The sequence below is a fragment of the Ursus americanus genome, chromosome 27 (assembly GCF_024610735.1).
Source record: "Ursus americanus isolate L20-20 chromosome 27, mUrsAme1.1.p, whole genome shotgun sequence".
Taxonomy (NCBI): domain Eukaryota; kingdom Metazoa; phylum Chordata; class Mammalia; order Carnivora; family Ursidae; genus Ursus; species Ursus americanus.
Window position 1 is genome coordinate 19,387,239 of NC_142153.1, and position 25,203 is coordinate 19,412,441.

Consider the following 25,203-nt stretch of genomic DNA (forward strand, 5'->3'; position numbering starts at 1 on the left):
TGGCTGTTTCATAACTTACCAGTCCTTTATTAATAAACATCTATATTTTTTCAACTTTTGTTATTATAAACAATGCTGAAATGGATAAGCTTATACACATCTACCGTTTCCTGTGTGTTGTAAGATGAATTCTTATGTGTAGACTTACTGGCTCAAAGGACGTGTGCATTTATAATCTTGTCGGGTAGTATGAATTGCCCTCAATGGAATCATTCTGATTTACATGCACATCTGCACTGTGACTGTTTCTCCACACTTTGTGAGCACACAGTGGTTATCAAACTTTCTCATCTTTGTGGTTCTGATAAATGAAAAAGTGTTTTCTCAATGTAGTTTTAATTTTCATTTTTCTAGTGTAGAAAAAAATTATGCTAATTTTTTTTTTTTTTTTTTTAAGGACAAAGGACCCCTAAGTTATGTGGAGTATTATCTGACCCTTAATACTGTTCCTGGAGTCTGTAGCAGGTTAACATTGGAGTTCAGAGATCAAGAACATGGCAACATGCCCAGAACCAAGATGGAAAGAAAAGTCAGCAGGCCCCATTTCAAGCATATTTGCCTTGACAAAGTCCCTGATGATGTCCCTAGAAGGTAACTTCTGTTTTTATGTGCATGCAATTAGAAGCTAAGTTTCAGATTCCCCAATGACCACGAAAGTTGCTTCTAATTACTTAGGAGAGGTGTTGTTTTTTTTTTTTCCCCTTTGCTTCGATCTATCACTTAGAAAAATGAAGTAAAACAGGTTCCATATTTATAGCTAAAACTAAGCCACACAATAGAACTGTAGGGGGTTGGACCGAATCATCTGGGTCACATGAGGGTTACAAAGATTAAATGATATGTTTAACACTAGGGCTATTCTGTTTAGGAAGAGGCATGTTGCTAATTAGCATATTTGCCTCTTGACTTGCAGTATAACTATATCAGTGCATTTGTTTTTTTTTGTTTTGTTTTGTTTTGGTGTTTGTGCGTAAGGGAGAATCGTTCAATGGTGTTTAGTGCTGTGTCTCTTTAAAAATAATCATATGCCTTTTAAAGTCACAGATATGTTAGTTACATGTCTGTCTTTGCAACAGGTACTTCAAAAGCAAGTTGGCACGCAATACAATAAAAAGACTAGATCATGAGTTAGGTCGGATGGGTTTGCACTACCTCTCACTAGCTGTGTGACCCTGAGTAAGTCCCTTGACCTTTCTGAGTTTCCATTTCTTCAGCTGAAATATGGAGATAATAATCTGACCTATTTACTCTGGGTCTTGTTGAGGAAATACTGGGACATTGTATGTGAAAGGGCTTTGCAACTGTAAACAGCAATACATCTATTAGTGGATCTAATGTTGCTAGCATAGAAAACTTAGTCAAATACAATATCCTCAGATTAATTCTCTGAAAAAGCCTCTCTTCAAAAAGCTTTTAGCAAATCCAAACCTGTTGATTATCTTTTTTTTTTTTTAATTTGGGCCCAGGTTGTCTGACACTTAATGGCTCAATAATCTTACATCTCTCGTAAGTGGAAAAGCATCTTCAGAGAAGCGTTGAATTAAAAATACGTCTATAGAAGAAAATATTTTATGAGCCTAAGAGACAGCTATGGGTGAAATTCGTTCAGTTTAGCAAAGAAGAAGGACTTCATTCGTGTTTAGAGAAAAGTGGGTCGGGCCTCGTTGATCTCCCTGGTGTTGTATTCTTTCCACTTATTCCAAGAGCTAACAGCTGGAGCTCATTTCTTTAACCTTTAATAGGTGTTTGCTAATAAACTTCTTAGTAGTACGAAGATAAAACAGACCAGGAGTCGGACACTTACAATCAGTGCTGGTTCCTAGCAAACCTCCGCCCTGATAATTCTGCAACCTCCCCACTCCCTACCCCCACTCCTGGCCCGCCCTCGCTGCAATGCCCCGCGGCTAGCTGGAAGCCGGAGAGCTCGCAGGGATAACACAGGGGGCAAGAGCCGGAGTAGGCAGAACTCCAATCGCCCTCGGGGACCTGCGTGGTCTAGGGACGCGCAGTTCAGCCAGGTGCGCCGGCAGCAGCCGCGGGGCGCCCCGTTGCACGTGGCAACAGGTGCAACTCAGTTCCGGGCTGACGCCGGGGGCGTGGGGCGCGTCTGCATTTAGCCCAGGAGCGTGCGGGGCTTCGGGACCCGGAACTTGGAGCGCCAGAGGAGGGAGCGAACTGGCTCGCCGAACCCGCCAACCTGCCGAGTAGAGCGGAGCGGAGCCCAGCGGAGCGCGGCGGGAGTCTCCTGGGCCTGCGTTCAGAGGTACAGTCACGCGCGTCTTTCAAGTTTCTCGGGGCGCAGCCCACCCCGCCCCCGAAGGCCGCCTGCCCTTTGTCTCCAGCAGCGAGGTGCAGGCTGGGGCAGCCTGGAGGGGGTGGCAGCGGGCGAGGGGGGCAGAGGCGGCAGAGCTTTTCTATTTACAAGTTTCCAGAACTCCCCGCCCTTGCTCCACCCCCAGCGGCTGGAGAGGCGGGGAGACTGGGGCGCCCGGGACTCCGGGTTCCCGCCTGGCAGCTGCAGCTGCCGCCGGCGTGCGGAGGTGGGGTGAGGGACGAGCCCTGTGTCCCCAGGTGCAGACGTTGCCCGCTGGGCACTGATTGCACCGCGGGTCTCCGGGGTGGGCCTGGAGAAACTCTGCCGGGGATCGGGAGGGCGCCGGGGCTCTCGGTCCCGGTTTCCCCAGCTCTGCGTCTCTGCTCCCGGGAGGAGGAGGAGGAGGAGGAGGAGGAGGAGCTGCGGGTAAGTGCGGAGTCGAGAAGACTCCCTCTGCCCAGCCTGTCCGCGGTGGAGATCTCGGGTGGGGGTGGTGGGGGTGGAGAGGACATCGTGAACGCGACCGTCATAGGGTGACGGAACTAGCTTTGAGGGAGGGGGCGGGTATTTCAGGGGCTTGGGTGCCAAGTTGTGGGAGAAGCGGGGAGACGACCCCAGTGGAGCGGAGGCTGCGGAGATCCGGTCTCACGTGGGGTCAACGCAGCTGGTGTGGCAGGGACGGATGCGGATCGCAGTAGCTGTCACCTTGAAAGTGACCGAAGGGGTTTACAGTAGGCTCAGACTGACGGGCAAATGCTTGCAGCCGGAAGCCGCTCACCAGATACTTGACCCGCCAGGGCCCAGTAGTCCCAGCCTTCTCGCGTTGCGGTTCGCTTGGGCCCATTCTCTGCATAAGCAGTCAGGGCTGAAATGTGGCGTTAACGAGGTTGCTGCAGTTCCCAAGGCCCTCTCGTCCCGTGCCTTACTACTTCCTGCGGCTTACTTGTGCTTTCCTAGCTCTCTAGAAAAATCCACTCCTAAGGAAAGACACCTGATTGACTACTACTCTCCAGTAATTATGGGACTTATTACCTTAATTTTTTTTTCTCCTTTTCGTTGTCAAGATGGACCGTTTGCAAATAACGAAGTGATTTGTGACTTTGATAATTTATTTTGGAGTAAGAATAGAGATTCGTTTAGCCCGCATAAAGTTTCACCTACTCTGTTAACTACTCTTGACTAGTAGTTTGTGTGCTAAGAAAGGAAATCCAGCGTGTTTTCTTTGAATAAAATCAAAGTCTTAGGCAAAACGTAGGGAATGGCAGGGTTTTTGTTTTGCCAGGTGATGGGATTTCAATCATCAGCACACTAAATCTCTGGCCCTGGCGTGGAGGGTGGGATGCCGGTGTTAGGAGTGGAGGGAAGGAGGAGAGAAACTGAAGGAGGGAGGGGAATAAAAAGGAAAGGAGTCACTGCTTCCTGGGAACCTATGACCTCCTTAAGGAGTCTAGATACACCCAGATAGCAGTGTGTGGTTAACCCGAAGAGAAACTGAAGAGTTTGGAAATGCAATATGGTAGACCAGCTTCTTTTTCAGGGATAATTAGGGCAGGAAATGATGGACAATTTAAATTGAACCAGCGATGCCTTATTTGCATAGTGCTTTGCAACGTGTAAGATGCTTTGTGTTTTTTTTCCCCTTCAATACAGTATTCCATAAGGAAAGTTATACAAAGAAATGATTAGGAATATTTATCCTTAAAAAATTAGTGGAAATGAGTTTAAAATAATATACATTATTTATTTATGCCAACTTTTCCCTCTTTTAAAAATCAGCATTATGGAGAAAATAGTGCTTGCGGAAGATCTGCACCTTTTAATTATGTATCAGTAATACATGGTTACGATTTTGGATTATTTCATAGGGTTATAAAATTCTAGCTAGATTTCTTTCTTGATAGTTCAGTTATTAGATGGAAGCACTTAGAAAGCATGCCATGTAATAGCCCTCCTCTGTTGGCCTTGTTCCATGTATGCTTGCTGTATAAAAATGCGTAGATTAAGGAAAAAGTATGAATTAAATAATTCCACCACCCAACTATAACCACAAAGTTTTCTTCGTGCTTGTTAATAGGTTTATTTTTTTACAGTTATGTATTTTATACAGATATACTGTTGCATGCTGATTTGATTGATTGATTGATTTTTATTATTTTTTTTCCCCTGCTTAACCTGTGAGGAAAAACCTTGGAGGAAAAAGTTCTCCAAGAGTGTTACTTTAGTGGCTACATAATATTACATTATATAGAGGTAACAAATTATTTATAAGCTGAACTTTTATTTCCAATTACTATTACATACATACTGTTGCAACAAATATCACTTATAAAACTTATCTACAGGGCTTATTTCCTTAGGATGCACTCCTTGAAATACAGTTTTTGGCTCAAAGATCTCTTGATACAGAGGGACCATTTGCTTTCCAAAAAATGTTTTACCAACTATGATCGCACCAACGCTCTGAGAGTAACTATGTTACTATATTCTTGTTAATATGGGGATCATTCCTAAAAGGAAAAATAATTCTTCCACCTTTGTAAGTGAATAGTGCTTTCTTGATACCTAAATTTCCAGTTCTTTAATTGCAAATCATGAATACCAAAAAAATTTAGTTATTTTTCATTTTTATTCCCTTTTTTGTGAATGTAGTACCAATTTTTTTTCTACTGGGATATTAGTATTTTTCTGTTTATAAGAATTTTTATGGATTGATAATAAACTCTTACCTTTCATATTGCAGTTTTCCCCCCATGACGTCTTGGCCTTACAAAGACCAATACCATGAGTTTTTAGTGGTTTTGACTTAGAGGTGTTCTATACTTTAATGTAGCCAAGTCTATTGACTTTCTCAAAAACAAAATTAACACTCTTGTAGCTTAAGAACTAGGTGACAGTGGCAGACTTTTAAAAGAATCTCCTCTCTCCTCCCCACCAATTCTGAGTAAGATTCCTTTCAAATCCATTACCAACAACCTCCATGTCCTGGAGTAGAGACCATTGCAAACCGGATTGGGTTTGTTGATAAGAAATAGTTGTGCCTAATGGCACATTAGGTATATACCATTAGGAACAACATTCTTCAAAATCAGAACAAAGTTTTAAATCCCAGGGGATAAAGATGTTTCAGAACTGGTGTTCTATGATTAGGTAAATACATGATTAGGCTTACTATACATTTATTTTTATTTGTAGTAGTAGTGTCTTGCCAGATTGTTTGTTCAATCATTATTACAGCTCATACTGAGTTGATGAGTCTTTTCTTGATGTCTAGACAGATGTATATGTAGTTTAAACTCTTCCCCAAATTTTCAACACTATTTACAGATGACACTATTTGAAATGGGGAGGGGGAGCTTCTGATTTCTCAAACTTGAGTTATCTTTCCATAGTATGGAAGGTTAAATATACCCCGAGGACTTTTAAAGGCCTTGCTGAGAGTGTTCTGCATCTTCTTAGGGCCCACAAATAAGCCACCAGACCATATATGAGCCCAGAGGATAAGGCCGGTGTGTGTTGCGTGTGTTTTAGGGCATGTAAAAGTGAGCCCAGACTTTGGAGGCAGGTGAGCCTACCAGGAGGTGACCTCCCCCACTTGCCTGGCAGGGACCTGGACAGTGGTGGCTGTGGCTCTCGGAGAGGTGAGGAATGACTGAGGATGAGTGATCCCATGTCACGGGAAAAGGATTAGGGCAGATGGGGTATGACTTCACCAGCCTGAAATTTTTTTTCAGAAAAGCCTACTTTAACCAGGGTTTCCCATACTTGACTTCAGGAAATCAGTTATAACTAGTAACTGATCTCGCCTGGCAACTACTTCTTCTAAAGACCTATTTTTCTGAATCAAGTTTATATAAGACTGCTCTGATGATAGGTTTCTTTTGTTCTTGTTTTTAAGAAATGACTGCTATTTTATTTGAAATCAGAAGTTATTACTCTTCTAAGTGGGCATTTATCCATGATAATAATGCTTGACTTTTTCTTATTCGCTTGGCTCAAGATGAAGAAGACTTTTCCATTTTGGGGATGACAGATTCGGGGGCTAATCTTTACTATGTAGATAAGTACAATAAAACTTCATTTTCATACACCATAAGGTATTTTGCCCTTTGTGATTGCCCTGGTGTATAATGTTTCCACAATCAAGGATGAGTGGGTTTGCTCAACAAATAGAGTGATAAACAAGGCTCAATCTAGAGGTGTTCGGTAAATAGCTTTTAAGTACTTCAGAATTCCATTTTCGCACATATATTTTTGATTCCAAAACAACCTTAGGCATTCATTAAAGCTGGTAGGTTTTCCATAGGCTGTGGAGTAAGCCTGATATTGAAGAGAAAATAGTTAAAGATAAACTGTATTTACATCTTGCTAATAGGCTCGTGTCTATGCTTATCAATGTTCTGTGTACATATTGCGTGAATAAAAGTAAAAATCACACCTCCTACCATTATTCTCACATAGAAGTTTTATTTCATTTTTGAAGTTGTAAAACTAAATGGGTTTGAAGTCGCTTAGTTTCTTTTGAGGAGACATGTTTACTTTTTAGTAGGTTGACTCCATTCTCTTTGGGCAGTGAAAGATCACGGGCAGGTTGTGAGCTTCCCAAACTAGCTGCAAAGGGCAAAGCAGTTGCTGGGAAATTACTTCCAGGTATCGTCCATTTTGCCGGAAATTGTACTGATTTCGTGTTTCAGTAAGAGTTGTGCTAAGTGGGAGGGCAGGTCTGGCTAGCTTCCTACCATGTGCACACAGCAAAAGCAAGAGCAGACTGGGAAGAAAATAGGCTGTGAAGACATCAGGCTTAGGGGTAGGATGCCATGGAAAGAGGGGTTTAAAGCCATCAAATTCCTTATTTTCACTCTTTTAAATTCTTGTAAATATTTGTACCTCGTCAATTTATATTTACACTCTGTAAAGAAAATGAAATTGGCACTGATGTTCGTGGGCCATTCAACCATGATTCAGCTGACCCTCCATGATTAAAACATTTCAGGACGTGTGTGTCCTAAATTGGCTTTGAGAAAGCATTCTTGAGAAGAGTAGGAAGGAGATGTGTAAAAATATATTCTTGTTTAAATAGATGTTTAAATACGAGTAGAGCTTATATAATGTCTGTGGCTGTGTTCACTGGAACAAAAATAGAAGCCTATATAGAGTCTTATACAAAAAAATAGAAGCCTCTGCTGGCCTTATATGTATATAGATACAAGCCATATAGGAGCTGACACTGAAACATGGACTTAGCCTTTCTCCCAACCTTTGTGTCCAGTCAATTGAGTTGCATTTCCCAGAATAACTACCAGTTAAATCACCTCATGCTACGCAAGCCTGTTTTTAGTTATATAGTAAACTGCTATACTCTAGTCCTCTTATCTTAGACAAATTATGGAATTGAATCATATGTGCATATTTCTACTAACCTAACTCAATAGACTGTAATTCAAACCAGGGTTCTGGAATTCCTACTTGTTGGTGAGGGAGTCAGAAGGATTGGAGAAATGAGAAATGGGTTAAAAAGGGTAAATTTTTCTATTTGCAAGAAAAATGTGCCTGCTTTATTAGATCTCCAATCTAGACTCTGTGTATAATGCAGTCATTTATGCAGAGCACATAGTTAGGATTATGTTTTCATGTTAAATGATAAATAAAAGGCATGAACAAGGATCCTTGCTGTTAGAATCTGAAGTTTGATAAGCCTCAGACCATGTATTGAGCCCTTCCTGTGGGCCAAATACTGCAAGGTAGTAGGGCACAGACGTGGGGAGAAAAATTGGCTCTGGTTTTCAGAGAAGTCAGCAGAAAAGTCCCGAAAGTACAATTTTGGAAATGGTAGTGTTGAGGGTCCTAGAAATATCCTTCCCAGATCATGAACATTGTGCCACATGTTAGAAATTCTACCTGCTACCTTGACCAAATTTTGGTAAAGCTAAGGCTGTTGTGACGTGTTTGGTTATCCAAAGACTCTTGGTTCTGAATCAGGGATCACGTTTCTCAGAATTGTCGCAAAGCAGGATGCTTAGCAACTGCAGTCTAATTTCGCTTGTATGCTCTGGATAATCCTCTTAGTGACCTCTTCCAACCTGTTTTTGTTAAAACTGGTAAACATCTTGAGGACAGGGCTGATACCTTATGTTGGGTACATTGCACTTTTATAATTATTTGTACCAGATGGAGCCTGGAATAAACTGTCTAGAGCACTAACGGCATTTGAGTTTGAAATTCTTTCCTCTGTCAGTCACAGCTACTAGAAGGTCTTTTAAGCCGGAGACGATAATTTACTTACTGCTTTGCTAGACTTTCCTCTGTCCTGGCCGTCATGCTCTTCCCCTCACTGTCTGTGATCGACTCAGCCAGCAGCGCGAGGCCGCTCCACCCGTGGCCCCATGTCCCTCCGAAAGCCGGTGCCCTTAGGCGTTAGGGTGACCTGGGGCTGGAAGGTGTGAGCCTCCTAGTCCTTCTGAGTTCTAATTTTGTTTTATTACGAAGTGACATTCTCAGAACATCTGCAAACCCATGTGCAAATACTTGTACAGAATTAATTCCACTTGTGCTAAGTTATGACATTCTCCATTTGTGCAGTCACAAGTTGACAATTTCTCAGATGGACTTGGGCTGTTTCTTGTTTAGAGAAATATGTATTTACGTTTTAAAAAGTAATTCAGATGCATTTTCAGTCTGGGATTGCTGTTTCTCTCTTTACATTTAATAAGATTTGTTCCAGAGTAGTTTTGTGTTTTTGTAGAACTTTTTGATGGCCCACAAGACTTGCTGGCTATTGAATATACGCTTGAGAGTTGACTTTTTATTTAATGCTTAAAAACTCTTGATAGTGCTTTATGGAGATACTAACGGCAACTATGCAAAGGAATTTACTAGTACATTTTACTTCCACTACAAGAGGAGTCGGTCTATCAATAAAACGCGAACGGAGATAGGGAAAATACTGCGTTTCCCTTTTCGTGAAAAACTTCAAATGATTTTAGATTGCAGGTATGACTGTTAGGTTACAAAATGGCTGTATCTTGTTATGCTGAACACTTAAAATTTGAAACCTTATAGGTACATAATCAAATGAAAATTATTTTCTACTTAAATAATGTAAGTACAAGCCTCCAGGACAGGGTAATGCTTCTTTCCCCCCTCTCCTTAATCTTGTTTTTATTAAGTTTGGAATAATAAGAGGTATTTCAACATTTGGCTAGATTTTGCTCACTCTGATGTCCAGTTTGAAATCTCAGAGACATACTTTGTTAATAGAAATGGAAAAAGTGTTACTGGTATCCAGTACGTTTGGTACAGGAATATAATGGGGAGTGTACAGACTTTAAAATATGACCCCGCTGGGTTCACGTCTGAGATCTTTGGCGTTAGCCACATGGATTCAGTAAGTTACTTTCTTCCTTTTGCACCCCTGTCCCCCCACAGGACCGTGGCGATAATAACCTGTTGCTTGGGGTTATTTCTCCACAGGGCCAAATATATGGCACCTTTTCTGATTCATGGCTGGGAAGTTTCATTTAATTTCCTCGGCTGAACTTTGAGAGGGCGGTTGCTGGGGTGTGCTGAGCGCTCTGCGGGGAATTAACTTCCAGGCACAGGAGCCTGATAACTTTCCTTCGTGCTTAAAAAGAATTGGTTTATACCAGTAACGGTTGAGAATATTTATTCTTGGACTCCAGCTTTGTTACCTTTTGTTTTCTGTGGAGTTCCAGTATAGGGAGTTGCTGATATTTTGTTATATTTGAGCTGTGTTTTTTTTCTTGTTTTTTTAAATCAAAATAGAGATGAAAAATCCAGAATTGCATCTCTGTGTATGTGTGTGTGTACACACGCGCACACACACGTGCACACACACACGTGCACACACACGTGCACACACACGTGCACACACGTGCACACACGTGCACACACACGTGCGCACACACACGTGCACACACACGTGCACACACACGCATACACACACATACACAGTGGTCTTTTATTAAGGTGCTTAAAAACATACATAATTGTATGTTTTTGGGTAGTGCCTTGTAAATAGGACATTAAGGACCTTTCTGTTCAGTTAGCACACCAACCTGTGAAGTAGAGGTCTATCCTATTATACATGAGGAAATTGACTGGAACAATTTGGATAAATGTTTTGTATTACGATGAGTTAAGTTATAGAACCAGGACTAGGACCCGGTCTTCTCTCTTGGTCTATACCACACTCCTGGTAGGCTACCGATACTTGACTATTTTTCATGCCCTAAAGAATAATCACTATTGCTAGGATTTTCTGCGTATGGGTGCTGAAGTGGGATCAAAAGCATCACTGGTTTGGGTATATAACATTTCAGATGACGTTGCTTGGAATTATGGCATGTTATTTTTCCATCTTCTAACTGCAGAACATAGAACGTTAAAGCCTGTAAGCCACTAAGATGAGAGGCACAAATGGAAAATTGATAGTTACAGACACTTCTGTGACATTTTACAGCTTTTACAGTGCTTCAAAGAGAACCGAGTAAGATCCTATCAGTCCTCTGAATCATTTGACTGCACAATAATACATTGTGAAATGTACACCCTTTACATTTAGCAGCCCAGGGTCATGTATGTTGAATAGGAACTAATACTTGTTTTTCTGAAGCCCTTTTTTTCTGTAGAAATACTGAATCCTATTTCCTTTTTTTAAGCTACATGGAGGCAGGTAATTCTTGGGCGGATGGGGTTAATCCCAGGTAGAAATTTAACTAGGAGGTGAGGCCTGGTGTCCATCACAACGAGGAAGAGAATGTCCCATAAAACCATAGTTACACCCTGAGTATCAGTCATGGTTTCTAGCCCTAAAGGTCAACAGTTCTGTATTACCAAAATGACTTCTAAGGAATGTACGGTGTTAGGATTTGACAAGTAGGCCATTTTAGCGAGGTTGGCTCTTTCTTCCTTTGGCTCTTTGGGCTGCCCTTGGAGTTAGATATATACATACACTGACCTTCTGTGAAAGAACTCTTACTTGCAGGTGGAAAGCCTAACACAGGTAATGATTTTCCAAGTAAAAGGTACAGGAAGTTGATGTTTAATGAGGGTTGGGAGATATGGTGTGAGATGCCAACTTGCGTAACCACACACACACATACTGACATTTTTCAACTGGTCTTGGCAGGATTCAGATGGAAAATTATTTCCTTTTAGCCAAGTGGACTTTGAGGAGATACGGCAACTGTCTGATTCTAAACAAGGAGCTGCTCATGGGCATTTAACACTTTCAGGGAGAGAATTCATTTTAGCTTAAAACTGTGCCTGTGTACGCAGTCTAGCCCCATTTCCCTCCAACAACCTGTGCTACCTTTTGGGTAATTCCTTTACCCAACTGTGTACAACTTAGAAGCAAAAGAATGCAGAGTCTTCACGTCAAGTTCTTTCTTCAGCCAAACTGCAGTCCCTGGTGGTCCTTGACAGGCATTACGTGTGAATGGTGGTATGGTTTTAGTTGTTTACTTTTACAGGGACAGCCCTTTCTGTATGGACTCAGTGGTCTCCTGGAACTCAGTCTTACTGTGTTTGACTCTCCTACTTCTTACCGATGGTCATGAAAAAGCTTAATTGATGATGGAATTCATATTGACAGGATGATGTAATCTTGACAAGAACAAGAATACAATTTTGTTCACCTCTCTATCAGGAGTACTTGGAATAGTGCTTTTATTAAGGTGCTTAAAAAGTGTTGAAGGAATTCTGACCTAGACTGAGCTAATATTTTAGATTCTCAGAGGTCTCTTGGTTTGAAACTGTGGGTACCGGGTATGTGGTCCTAAACTGCTTTTCAAAGTGATTGCTTACGTCTGGGGCTATAGTGCCCCGACAGGGTCGTGGGCAGAGACCTACTTCTCTAGGAGGGTCTAGGTGAATATAGGCAGGAGCTAACAGTAGAACGTAAAACTGCGTAAGTAAGGCAGGTTTGATGTCCACAAGGTCAGATCAAAATGGTGGTTGGTGCAGTCAGCATGCAAGATTTTCACTAGGGTAGGAAGGATTAGTTGGAAAGTAGATTATAGAACAAGAGCCAGGAAAAACGTCTTTAGGTCCGAAATGAGTTAATAGATGTGTTTGGGAACATACATACTGCTGTTTACTGGCCACATGAAATGTGAAAAGAACATTTTTTTTAAGATTTTATTTATTTGACAACACAAGCAGGGGGAGTGACAGGCAGAGGGAGAGGGAGAAGCAGGGTTCCCACTGAGCAGGGAGCCCAATGTGGGGCTCAATCCCAGGACCCTGAGATCATGACCTGAGCCAAAGGCAGATGCTTAACTGACTGAGCCACCTGGGTGCCTCCCAAATTTTTTAACTGATATAAAATTAAGTACCATGCAATGCACTTAGGTTAAGTGTATGAATAGGAGTCTTGATAAGTAATCTTCCTCTGTGCAACTGTTACCCCCTCACCACCACCCCCCGGTCCTAGAAAGTTGCCTCGACTGAATGAACAAGTTGCTAAGTTCTGGTCCTAAAGTGAGGATAATAATAAAGCTTGTTTCACAGGTTGTTGACTGTATTAACAGTAGCAACTAACAGTGTGTGTTAGAAAGTTTCCAAAAATTTCATTTAACCTTAAAACAACCTTACGAAATGGGTTGTTACCGTTGCATCAATTTTTACAGAGGAGGAGAATGAGGCCAAGAAGATTCGACTTGTCCAAGCAAGGCAGGTAGCCCAACAGCTGAGTAAATGAGGGCGCTCTCCATGAGTAATGCATGCCCTCCACGTGTGAGCAGTTCTACGGAGCTGGGTCTGTGGCTAGCAAATGTTGGGGGACCTTCTTGGCTATGGGAAGGAAGGGGGAAAGAGACCAAGAGTACACATTTAAACTGGGTTTTAATGTTGATTTTATTTATTAACTATGTTTCTTGGGCAAGACACTCCATGTCTGGGAAGACCTATAAATAGGAAAGAGGTGTAGAAAGTCATCATGGGACCTGTCTGTGCTATGGGGCTGTCACCGGGGAGGACATCTGTGAGAACATTTTGGGGACTTGGAAGTGCTCTGTGCTGATATCGTTTTCTCTGTAGAAGAGGTAGCGCCTGCTCCAGCATCCTGGCCTCACGCATGTCAGAGACTGTGGGCAGACAAGGAGGGATTGCAAATGTGTCAGAGAGACGTCCCCACTTGACAGTCTTGCTGGGCCGAACACTGTTTACACAGCATTTTCTGTCACAGGTCTCTTTGACATTCAAAGTCTTAGTTTTCCAGCTATTATATCAGCCACCCTCCACAATATTTTAAGTGTCCTTAGTGGCAAAATTAAAACCTGACTTTCTCATGTTGTCCCTCCAGATTTTTGGAGGGGCAGTGTTACTAGCTGATAGAATCTGAAAGGGTCCGAAACACCTGCCTGTTCCTCATCCTCAGTCCAAGCTTGCTCTTCTTCAGGGAGCTACACTCGATCATTCTCTCCATGTCCACACCAGTGGAGTCCACCCCTGGGGTTCCTTTAGGCTGGGCTCCACCTCTAATTTTGCAGTTTTTGTAGTTGTTTACTTGTACTTTCTTGTCTTAACTATTGGCTCTTTGAAGGCTCCTCAAACACAGGGACTGTGTTCACCATTGTGTCCCTAGCAGAGCAGCTGGTGCGTGGTAGGCAAGTAATCAATGTTTGTTAAATGAATGGAAGTTCTTGCAGTAAAAGGTCACTTCATGGCAGGGATACAGAAACAGGCAGGGTGGTACATGAAGAATGCGACCCCCCCCTTAGCTTTTCTGGGATGACTCGAGTACTGTTGTAGGGGGTTCCTCCTTTTGTAGCTAATTGGAGGTTCTGAATATTTAAAAAAAGAATTATCTCCTGCTTGAAAGTCTTTATTATTAAGGGAATAGTTGTAAAAAAAATTGGTAAGGTTTGGATAGCTAACTATATAACATCTTGCATTCATATAACGGTGGGAATAGAATTTTTCTAAACTGTAAGTGTGAATTAAGTTAAATCACACGGACATTTTAGGTATAAAAGTTAGAAAGATCTATCCCAAAGGAGAGATGTTACTTTGGTTAATATCTGATTAAAATACTTTTCGCAGGGGTCAGAATCATTTAGAGAAAGGCATGAGTAGATCCTAAAATTCTTTACTTTAAAAAACTGGACTGTTGAATTCCACAGATATTATTTGGGGGAGCATGAGTAAAACATTTCCCTCCCATTTCTTTTTCTTTCTTTCTTTTTTAAATTTAATTTATTTATATGACAGCCAGTGAAAGAGGGAACACAAGCAGGGGGGGAGGGGCAGGAAGAGAAGGCTCCCATCAGAGCAGGGAGCACGATGCAGGGCTCGATCCCAGGACCCTGGGATCACGCCCTGAGCTGAAGGCAGACACTTAACGACTGAGCCATCCAGGTGCCCCTTCCCTCCCTTTTCTAAGTTCAAATCCTCTTGCATCCATCTCTGCCTTTAAACTCAGGGCCAGCCGGTCATGCCACCAGAGCCCACCCATCTGTGCAAATGGGAGCAGTGGTCCTGGCTGTGGTCAGTTTGAGATTTCCAGACCATAACTGAGCCACATGTCGCCATTAAGGATGGAGTCCTCCTATTACTGAATTATTTGAGGATTTATGGCTGAGGGTAGTCACTTCTGAGTATTGAAGTAGTCACTTCTAAGTTTTGATTGACTTTGATGTGCCATTGATATTAAAGGCTGTTGCAGTCAGGCTGTGATATAATTGGTAGCCAGACTTGGATCCTTTTCATGAAGCTAAAGACTTTGCATTAAACACATTAATGCCTTGCAAATATAAAGCCAAACAAAGCCCAATTTGTGAATTTCCAAATTTTTCTATAGTATAACAGTATGCATATTCAATGTCTTTAAACAAATTATACAGTCTATTCCTCTAAGTCTATTGAGGACGGATTCTAAGATCCCATAGGCTCCCTCTTCCTATACTCCCTTCTGAGAAGAAAAAAAAAAAGTAGCTAATTTTGAAACAGAGAGATTTTGTTCTGCTTATGAGGTTAAGGGAGGGAACTTGGCTGGGCTTCTTGCTTCCTGAGATCATGCTATATTTCTTGGTTCTCCTGGCACATTCCCACATTCAGCCATCCTAGATCCCCAGAGTAGATGGAGAAGAGGACATGTGACAGAGGTGTGGTCACCTTGAGGGACAGAGATTCCCAATAAGCAGATGCCACAACCAGAATCAGTGAGTGAGTCTTTACTGGTTGGTTCCCCCTCTGAATCAAGCTTGTCTTCTTAAATACTAGAGCCCGTGTCTTGTCCTTAACATTTTCATGAGGTCTTCATTTGATGTTATCAGGAGACATCTGGAGAACAAACATTTTTGACACTGTCAATCTATGGGTTCAGAAAAGATGGACAGTTCTTTACAAAATCCAAGATGGGGGATGAATGAAGGCAATTAATTTTCATGTGACTTGATGCCCTTGGTGGAAAGGTACAAAATGAAATATATGAATGTGTTTTTTCCCTTTTTTTTTTTTTTTTGGATGTGCTCTCCCTTGAAATTTCAATATTCAAACCGAGTTTGAGGTTCTGATGTTTCATTTTAGTAGTGAGCTGGAGAAACCAACCAAACACTGAACTTGAAATTTGCCTTACTATAGTTGTCTTTAATAGAGGCATAGCAGTGATGGTGTAGAGTGCTAACTTCAGATATATTTGGTGTTTCTGGTGGGCCTGTACCAATTATAGACGTTATAGTGTGTGGTTATATTTATAAATAGCACAAGGAGACACTTACCTCCTATTATTATACCATCTTGGTATATTCTTTTTTTGAAAGGTGACTAAAATTTTCTTTGAACGTTTTTATCACTACCTACCTCTTCCCAAGGTCAGCAAATCCAAAATCTGTGTTGTTACTGGACATGACATTTGAGGAGGAGAAAAAAAAATCTCAACACTGAATTGCTTTAAATTTTCCAGCATATGGGTTAAAACTCTCATAAAAGTAGGAAATTTTAGCTTTTAAAAAATTTTATTTTATTTTTTTTCCCCAATGAAATTATGGGTACTATAGATTGCATGTCAGGAATGGGAATCCAGCCTTGGTTGGGCCAAGTGAGGGCAGGGGGTGGGTGGGGCTATAGAGGTCACGACCTCGCTGTGCTTGGGAGGGTGTCCTCCTTTGTAGCCCTTGGGAGATTCTTGCAGTGGAGTGTTGTTAATCCTACTGGGACTTGCCTGGCTTCTGAAGGGTTTCTCACTGTCTCATGATTACCTAGGGCCAAGTTAGGAATCAGAGGGGCCGCTGGCCTAAAAATAGTCACGGTTCGGGAGGAGGCACAGTGCCACTGCTCCGTTCTTGCTGCCAGAAGATGATGCCACAAGGAGACAGTCAAATGGGGAGTGTGTGTGTGTGTGTGTGTGTGTGTGTCTGAAGACAGGTGTGAAAAGTGTAGAGGAGCGTGAATGTTTTCTTTCTGGCTTCTATAGGGGGAGATAAACATTTTAGAGATTGACTTTCAAAAAACCTTAGAAACAGTAAAAGCAAATATGGGAGGTTATTCTTTTTATGATGCTGGACTTAGTGGGATATATTTCTAGATGTTTCTAATTTGTAAGAAAACATTTTGTATTTAATGTTGGTCACAGATTGTTGAGGAATGGAAACAGTGATGTGCCTTGTTTCCTATAGTGCCTGAGAACACAAAGTGAAGCATTGTTTGAAAATTTGAAGATGACAGGTCATTTAAACAATTTTATTTTTTACTTTAAAAAAAAATAGCCATTATTTCTCCTTTTTTAAATTATGTTAGTTACCATACAGTACGTCATTAGTTTTTAATGAAGCATGGGACAATTTTTTAATCCAAGTGTAGTTGACGTACATTATTAGGCTAGTTTCAGATGTACAACGGTGATTCAACGTTTATATATTACGAAGTGATCACAATAAATCTAGCTAACATCTGTCACTATGCAAAGTTGTTGCAATATTAACTATATTCCCTGTGCTGTACATTGCATTCCGCGTCTTCTTTTATAACTGAAAGTTTGTACCTTTTAACCCCTCTTCCCCATTTTACCTTTCTCCCTACCTTGCTCCCCTCTAGCAACCACCAGTTCTATGTATTTATGATTTTGTTTCAGTTTAGCTTTGTTTTTGTTTTTTAAATAACACATTTATGTGAAATCTTTATATTGTCTTGATCTGGTTTATTTCACTTAGTATAATACCCTCCAGTTCCAACTATATTGTCACAAATGGCAAGATTTCATCCTTTTTATGGCTAAGTAATATTCCATTGTGTATACCCCACACCTTCTTTATCAATTCATCTAATAATGGACACTTCTTCGGTTGTTTCCATATTTTGGCTATTGTAAGTATGCTGCAATAAATATAGGGGTGCATATATCTTTTCATTTGCTATTGTGAGTATGCTGCAATAAATATAGGGGTGCATATATCTTTTTTTTTTTCCTTTGGAAAAATACGCGGAAGTGGAATTGTTGGACCATATGGCAGCTCTCAATTTATTTTGAGGAACCTCCACGCTGTTTTCTATAGTAGCTACAGCATTTTGCTTTCCGACCAACAGTGCAGGAGGGTTCCCTTTTCTTTACATCCTCACTAACACTTACTATGTCTTCTTGATACTAGCTATTCTAACAGATGTGAGGTGATATCTTTTGGTTTTGATTTGCATTTCCCTATTGGTTATTGATGTTGCATCTTTTCACGTGTCTGTTGGCCATCTGTATATCTTCTTTGGAAAAATACCTATTCAGGTCCTTCGCCCATTTTTAAAATCGGATTGTTTGTTCTTTTGGTGCTGAGTTGTAGGAGTTCTTTATATATTTTGGATATTGATCCCTTATTGGATGTATCATTGCATATATCTTCTGCCATTCAACAGGTTGCCTTTTCATTTAGTTGATGGTTTCTTTTGCTGTGCAAAAGGTTTGTTAACTTGATGGGGTCCCACTTACTCCTTTTTGCTTCTGTTGCCCTGGTCTGAGGAGACAGATCCAAAAAAACATTGCTAAGGCTGATGTCAAAGAGATTACTGCCTATGTTTTCTTCTAGGATTTTTATGGCTTGAGGCCTTATGTTTCGGTCTTGAATCTATTTTGAGTTTATTTTTATGTATGGTGTAAGAAAGTGGTCCAGTTTCCTTCTTTCAGGTGTCCAGTTTTCCCAGCACCATTTTGAAGACTTTTTCCCCTTGTATGTTCTTGCCTTTTTTTGTCCTAGATTAATTAACCATACAAGTGTACATTTATTTCTGTGTGTGTGTGTGTGTGTGTGTGTGTGTATGAGAGAGAGAGAGAGAGAGAGAGAGAGAATGCCAAGCTGTTTTGATTACTATAGCTTTGTAGTATAGTTTGAAATCTGGTCTTGTTATGCCTTCAGCTTTGCAATATTGCTTTGGCTACTTGGGTTCCTTTGTAGTTCGATTAAAAATTTCAGGATTATTTGTTCTAGTTCTGGGAAAAAATGTTATTGGTATTTTGATAGGGATTGCATTGAATCTGTAGATTGCTTTGGGTTGTATGGACATTTTAACCATATTAATTCTTCCAAGCATGAGCACAGCATATCTTTCCATTTATTTGTGTCAACTTCAATTTTTTTTATCAGTGTCTTATTTCAGAGTACAGGTCTTTTACTTCCTTGATTAAATTTAATACTCCTCGGTATTTTATTTTTTATGCAGTTGTGGACCTATACATTTAAAACTGAAGTTTCTGGAAAGATTATTTAACATACTAACAACACTTTGGATACATTTGGTATACATTTCATGTTGAAGTCATACTGGTTAGGAGAAATTTCTGTAGATAATCTTTTCTAATGGTAGCTGTTTTCCGACTAGGTATGAGAGATTCAAAACTTAGTATTTATTTTCCAGTCTCCTTTTCTATTTAAGGTGAAACCAGATTACTTCAGATTTTTAAAATTTCTGTGGTCAAAAGATGAAGAGCTTTGTTTTCCCTCCCAGCCTCCAAGGTGACTGTGGAGGTCTGATCAGATAAGAGGCAGAGAGTATTTAGTTTGAACACATTGATTTAGGGATGGATGGTCATTGATTTTGTTTTGTTTTTGTTTTAAGGGATTCTTTCACTGCATCTGAGTGTTGATTACTAAATTTAAGCAATATTCTCTGATTTAGGGGTAACAGGAGGACTCTCTTGACTTTGAAGGTATTTCTTGTTACCTTCAGTGCAAAGGCTAATGTGTTGCTAATTGTTGTTCTATGTCAGTAGGTCCATTTTTTGTCTCATGAGGGCCCGGGGCTTTGAGAGGGGATTTGCAATGAGCTGAGAACTCACTCTGATTGCTTTGTGGAGAATGTGTTGTAAGGAGGCAAGAGGCTAATGATTTACTCAGTCCTTCAGGAGAGGGAGATGGGTGTCTTGAACCTGAAGTAATAGTGAAGGTGAGAAATAGTTGCATTTGGAATATATTTTGAAGGCGGTGCCTATGTTACTTGCTGATTCCCCTCTTGCCCTCTCATCTCATCAAGGCTGACCGCTAGGTTTTTGGCATGATCAGCGTGGGCGCATAGAGGCAGCTTTTATTGAGAGTAAGGAACACTGGGGCGAGAAAGAATTTGTGTGACTCTAGAAGCCTGGAGTTCTTTTAGATGCAGGAAGTTTGAGTTGCCCATTAGGTATGCAGATGCAAATGTTGAATTAACAGTTGGGTCTTCAAATCTGGAGCCTTGGCGAAAGATCCAGACAATGAGATGCTTGTGGGGCTTGCCATCAAACAGAATGTATTTAAAATCAGATGAATGTAGGAAGAGAAGGGAGTAAGAGACTTGGGCCATGAATTACTCCTAACATTAGGAGGTTGGTCAGAGAAGCCTGCAGAGGCATTTGCCAAGGAGCAGCCTGTGAGTTGAGGAGGATAAAGATAGGGGAGTGCCTCTGAAGTCAAGTGAAGGAGGTGTCTTGGGGCTCGAACCCTGCAGCGTGAAGAGTTTTGAATACCAGGCAGAGGACACTTTTGTTCACTTCTTGGTAAGTAAGTGTGTGTTTAGTGATCATTTAGAATCTTCATAAACTTGAGGAAACCATGGTAAATTCAGCCAAGATTAAAAACAAGTACAATACATCTCTTGAAAACACCAGGACATGAGATTTAATTACCCTTTTAGGCAGTCTTATGTCAGGGAACTGTGTACATTCTGTTCATCACTTTTGAAATATCAGCAGTGGATGGGGGAGCCATAATACTCTTGAGGGCCCCCCAAATCCACAGCATTTTTTTGTATCTGGCCACTACCCCTACTGCCGTTTTGAGAGCTTCATTTGCTTACTTAGGAAGCCCCATCCTACATCATATCAAAATAATAAAATATAACCACACTTCATATATTTAAACAGTTGAGTTGCTAGTGAGTTGTTAACTGTTGTTATTATTTTTTTTTTTAAGATTTTATTTATTTATGTGACAGAGAGACAGCGAGAGAGGGAACACAAGCAGGGGGAGTGGGAGAGGAAGAAGCAAGCTCATAGCAGAGGAGCCTGATGTGGGACTCGATCCCGGAACGCCGGGATCACGCCCTGAGCCGAAGGCAGACGCTTAACGACTGCGCTACCCAGGCGCCCCAACTGTTGTTATAATAGTACATCTAAAATCTTTCCCTGCGTTTCCTCTTCTCTGCTACTTATTCCTCAGGTCTCAGCTAAACACGTGACTGGCTCAGAGACCTTGACCCTATGATAGCAACCGGATTGCCTGTGCTTTCCTTCACTGACTACGATTTCTGTTTGTATCGTTGTTTTATTTTGTTCTCTCTGTAGTAACACCTACCAGAGTGTTGGGCATATGTGGGCACCTGATAAATGTGAATGAATGTCATCCAATGTTAGAAAACACGTGCCTCAGTAGCTTTGGTTTGGTTTCCAAGCTTAGTGTCCTTATTTTTAAGACTAACTGAGGTATCCTTACAGCAAAAATTGGCTTTTTAGGTGGGCAGTTCGTTGAACTTTGGCAAATATATCATCAGCCACCATCAAAAAAATAGAAATGTCTATCATGCGGTTTCTTTGTGTCCCTTTCAGCCTTCTCCCCTGACTCCCAGGCAAATGCTGATCACAGTCTGTCTTTATGGTTTTGTCCTTCCAGATACGATGGAAAGAGCATTACATGCCTTTTGTGATGGCATCTTTCACTTAGAGCAACATCTCAAACACACAGGCCGTTTGTATCAATGGTCTCCGAGTGGTATTTCATTATATGGACGTACTTCAGTTTTTCTTATTCAACCACTGATGATGGACATCTATGTTGTTTCTAGTTTTTGGCGATTTATTAGCTTTTTCTTCCTGGTTTTAATTAGTAGACAGGAAATTAAAACAGCATCAGTGACCCACAGCCCACGAACCCCTATTCATGTCTACTGTCTTCATTTTCCCATGTTTGTTCTAGACGTTTTGCATGGTTGTAATCCTAAAACACCCATTTTTCCTAGTTTTATAAACTGCATATTTTTTTTTAAAGATTTTATTTATTTATTTGACAGAGAGAGAGACAGCCAGCGAGAGAGGGAACACAAGCAGGGGGAGTGGGAGAGGAAGAAGCAGGCTCATAGCAGAGGAGCCTGATGTGGGGCTCGATCCCATAACGCCGGGATCACGCCCTGAGCCGAAGGCAGATGCTTAACGACTGCGCTGCTCAGGTGCCCCTAAACTGCATATTTTTTAAATGGTTGCATTTCATTGAGTCACTGTAATTTTCTAATCCGTTCCTTGGTGACATTCAGTTTGTTTCTAAGTCATCACAGTTGTAGAAAATGTGCTAACCATCATCTACAGTGTTCCTATGATAAATTCTTGGCAACAGTTTAAAACTCTTAATTGAAAGTAATAGAAATCAATTCAAGCTAACCGGGTTAAAAAATGGATAGGTGTTAAAAGGGTATGGAATATTTCTCAGAAGTTAATGTCAAGGACATTGTCTGGAACCAAGTCAGGTCGGTCATTCTTATTGTTCATTTCTGCTTCTCTTGGGGCTTGGGTAGCGTTCTCTCTGCAGAGACTTGTTTCCTCTGCTCATGAGCGCATGGCAGGAGGAGGCTAACTCCACAGTGCTGAGATTTATGTTTTCCAGTTCCAGGGACTTCCACAGACACACTGTGCCTCCCTAGCTATTTCAAATCCAAGTGGTGGGGGAGAGACAGTCTGACCCCATTTGAGATAGTCGTCCACACCAGGACGATTCACTGTTGTTCTTACAGTGGAGCCCACCTCAGTGAGTGAAAAGGAGACATTCTCTGAGAAAGGGGGTTGTTGTGAACTAAGCCTACACTCAGAGGTTCCCATTCAAAGTAAGATTACACAAAATCCATTTTATGACATTCAAGTTGCTTTTCAAAAGGGTAACTACAATATGGTCTCAGGAAAGAGTTGGGAGTATTACATGTATCTATTTTTTAATATTTGTTTTTACATATTAAAAATCATTTAGGTACCTGTTTCCACAGCTCGTATACTACGATTGGAACAATACAGAGGAAGATGAGCGTGACCCCTTCCCAAGGATAACACGCAACTTCATGAAGCATTTTGTCTTTTTATAAGCTAAGGCCTGGGATGTAATGTACAGCATAGTGATTATAATTGATGCTACTGTGTTGCGTGTTTAAAAATTGCTTAGAGAAAGATCTTAAAACTTCTCATCACAAGAAGTTGTTTACCTCTTCTTGGTTTTGATCCATCTCCTATTTAATGGCTAGCTAAGAAAATCTGATTTATTAGCATTTATTGAATGCTCGCTTTATGTTATGCATCGTGTTTGAGACTTCTGTAATACAAGGAAGTTCACGAGACGGCTCTTATTCTTGGAACCATGCAGCCAGGTTGAGATTTACTTAACCCTGGAGGAGTTTCTTATTAAGTGGTCCTTGAGTGGGAATGTTCCATATATAGGTAGTTGTGTCAGTCTGTCTGGAAGTAATATCCACACTGGTGCTAAATGGTTTGGAGGGCTCGTAGGAACCGCAGTACCTTGATTTAACTGCCTGTCTAGAAACCTGTTCCCAGGGTGTGTGACACATTGTGAGGTTATGTGTTTTGTGCTCACTTTGAGTTTTACGCTCTTCGCTGGAGCCCCCTAGGCTGGCCAGGCTGCTCTACCTGGAGTCTGCAGGACTCCCCCAGTGACTGCTGGCCACGGGTCCCACTGGCTGTCCTAGCGCCCCCTTCTTAATTTTATTTATTTATTCTTTATTTTTTTATTTTTTAAAGATTTTATTTATTTATTTGACAGAGATAGAGACAGCCAGCAAGAGAGGGAACACAAGCAGGGGGAGTGGGAGAGGAAGAAGCAGCCTCATAGCAGAGGAGCCTGATGTGGGGCTCGATCCCACAACGCCGGGATCACGCCCTGAGCCGAAGGCAGACGCTTAACCGCTGTGCCACCCAGGCGCCCCCCTTCTTAATTTTAAACAACTTCATCTAACACTCTTTGTCAGCAAATGCACTCTGGTTACTATCCTAATTGTACCCTTCTCTGAAATCCTTTATTTCGTGACTTTATGTTGGTACAATGAGAATTTAAATAAGATTTTCACAATGAAACTCACCAAGTTAAGGTGTCTGTTCACGTGTATAAGTGGATTCTTTGTATGTGATGGTCTAACTCAGAAGAGCTTCTCCCTGGCAGCCGGGTCGTGCCACGGTGGTCAGCATGATGATGCATGCTAGGGTGTAGACCCTTCTATTTGTGGGTTTAATATTTGAGATACCGGATAGTTATGAGGCAGCCCAAAATTTGAAGACACGTAATACTGTATTTTTCTCCTATTCTATAGATTAGGAAAGTTGAGGTTGCAATGAAGTTATGCTGTTAGCTCTAGTTCTTCTGGTTTGTGGTCTGTTTTTGGTTTGTTTGTGGTAAAATATACGTAACATAAAATTTACCATTTTAACCACTTTTAAGTACATAGATCAGTGGCATTAACTAAATTCATAATGTTGTGTAACCATCACCATGATCTAGTTCCAGAATTTTCCATCAATGCAAACAGAAACTTTGAACTCGTTAAAGGCTAATTTTCCATTCAATCTTCCCACCAGCCCCTGGTAAACACTATTCTACTGTCTGTATGAGTTTGCCTATCTTGGTACCCCAAGTAAGAAGACTGCTACCATATTTGTCCTTTTGGTCTGATTTATTTCATTTAGCGTGTTTTCAAAGTTCATCTGTTTGTAGCGTGAGTCAGAATTTCCTCCCCTTTTTATGGCTGAATAATATTCCATCATATTTATGTACCACATTTTATCTATTCATCTGTTGATGGACACTCAGATTGCTTCAGCCTTGTAGTTATTGTGAATAATGGTGATGTAAACATGGGTTTACACATATCTGTTCAAGCCCCTGCTTTCGGTCCTTTTGGGTATATACCTAGGAGCGGAATACAAGGTCATGTGGTAGTTCTATATTTAACTCTTTGAAGAGCCACCAGATCATTTTCCACAGCTGCTGCATCATTTTACATTCTGACTATGAATTTGAGTGCGTTCCAATTTCTTCACATCCTCACTAACATTTTGATAATAGCCAAGCTAATGGGTGTGAAATGGTATCTCATGGTTTTGATTTGCATTTCCCAGAAGACTTTTGATGTTGAGCATCTTTTCATGCACTTATCAGCCATTTGTACGCATTCTTAGGAGAAATGTCTTTTCAAGTCCTTTTTTTTTCACATGGTGTTAACATTTTGAATTAAATTTTCTGTTCCTTGGTTTCATTTCATTGTCCTAGATACTGGCTTTCTTATGTGTGTACTAAGATAGTTGGATTGAAAATGGGGAAGAAAGTTCTCTGCTTTGGTGGAAGATGTTAAGAAATGACAGATCTAAAAAAATTTTTTTTATTTTTATTTTTTAGAGATTTTATTTGTCAGAGGAGAGAGAGAGCACAAGCAGAAAG

The 25,203-nt window shown here is 41.0% G+C and overlaps 1 protein-coding gene and 1 non-coding gene across 6 annotated transcripts in view; both read left to right on the top strand.

The window, feature by feature from the left end:
* Positions 1-1,923: 1,923 nt before the first annotated feature.
* The window catches only part of MTUS1 (microtubule associated scaffold protein 1), a 164,884-nt gene continuing 141,604 nt past the window's right edge, over positions 1,924-25,203 (top strand). For 2 of the 5 annotated variants that reach the window (XM_045779257.2, XM_045779259.2), the window contains exon 1: positions 1,925-2,263. The gene's annotated coding sequence lies outside the window, so the exon portion shown is untranslated. Of the gene's footprint in view, positions 2,264-2,599; positions 2,741-25,203 lie in introns of those variants that run through there. The other 3 variants (XM_045779258.2, XM_045779260.2, XM_087856447.1) reach the window with 3 other exon arrangements.
* LOC123780448 (U6 spliceosomal RNA) lies at positions 22,735-22,842 on the top strand. The gene has a single exon (XR_006776414.2). It is a non-coding gene; the product is annotated as a U6 spliceosomal RNA (small nuclear RNA).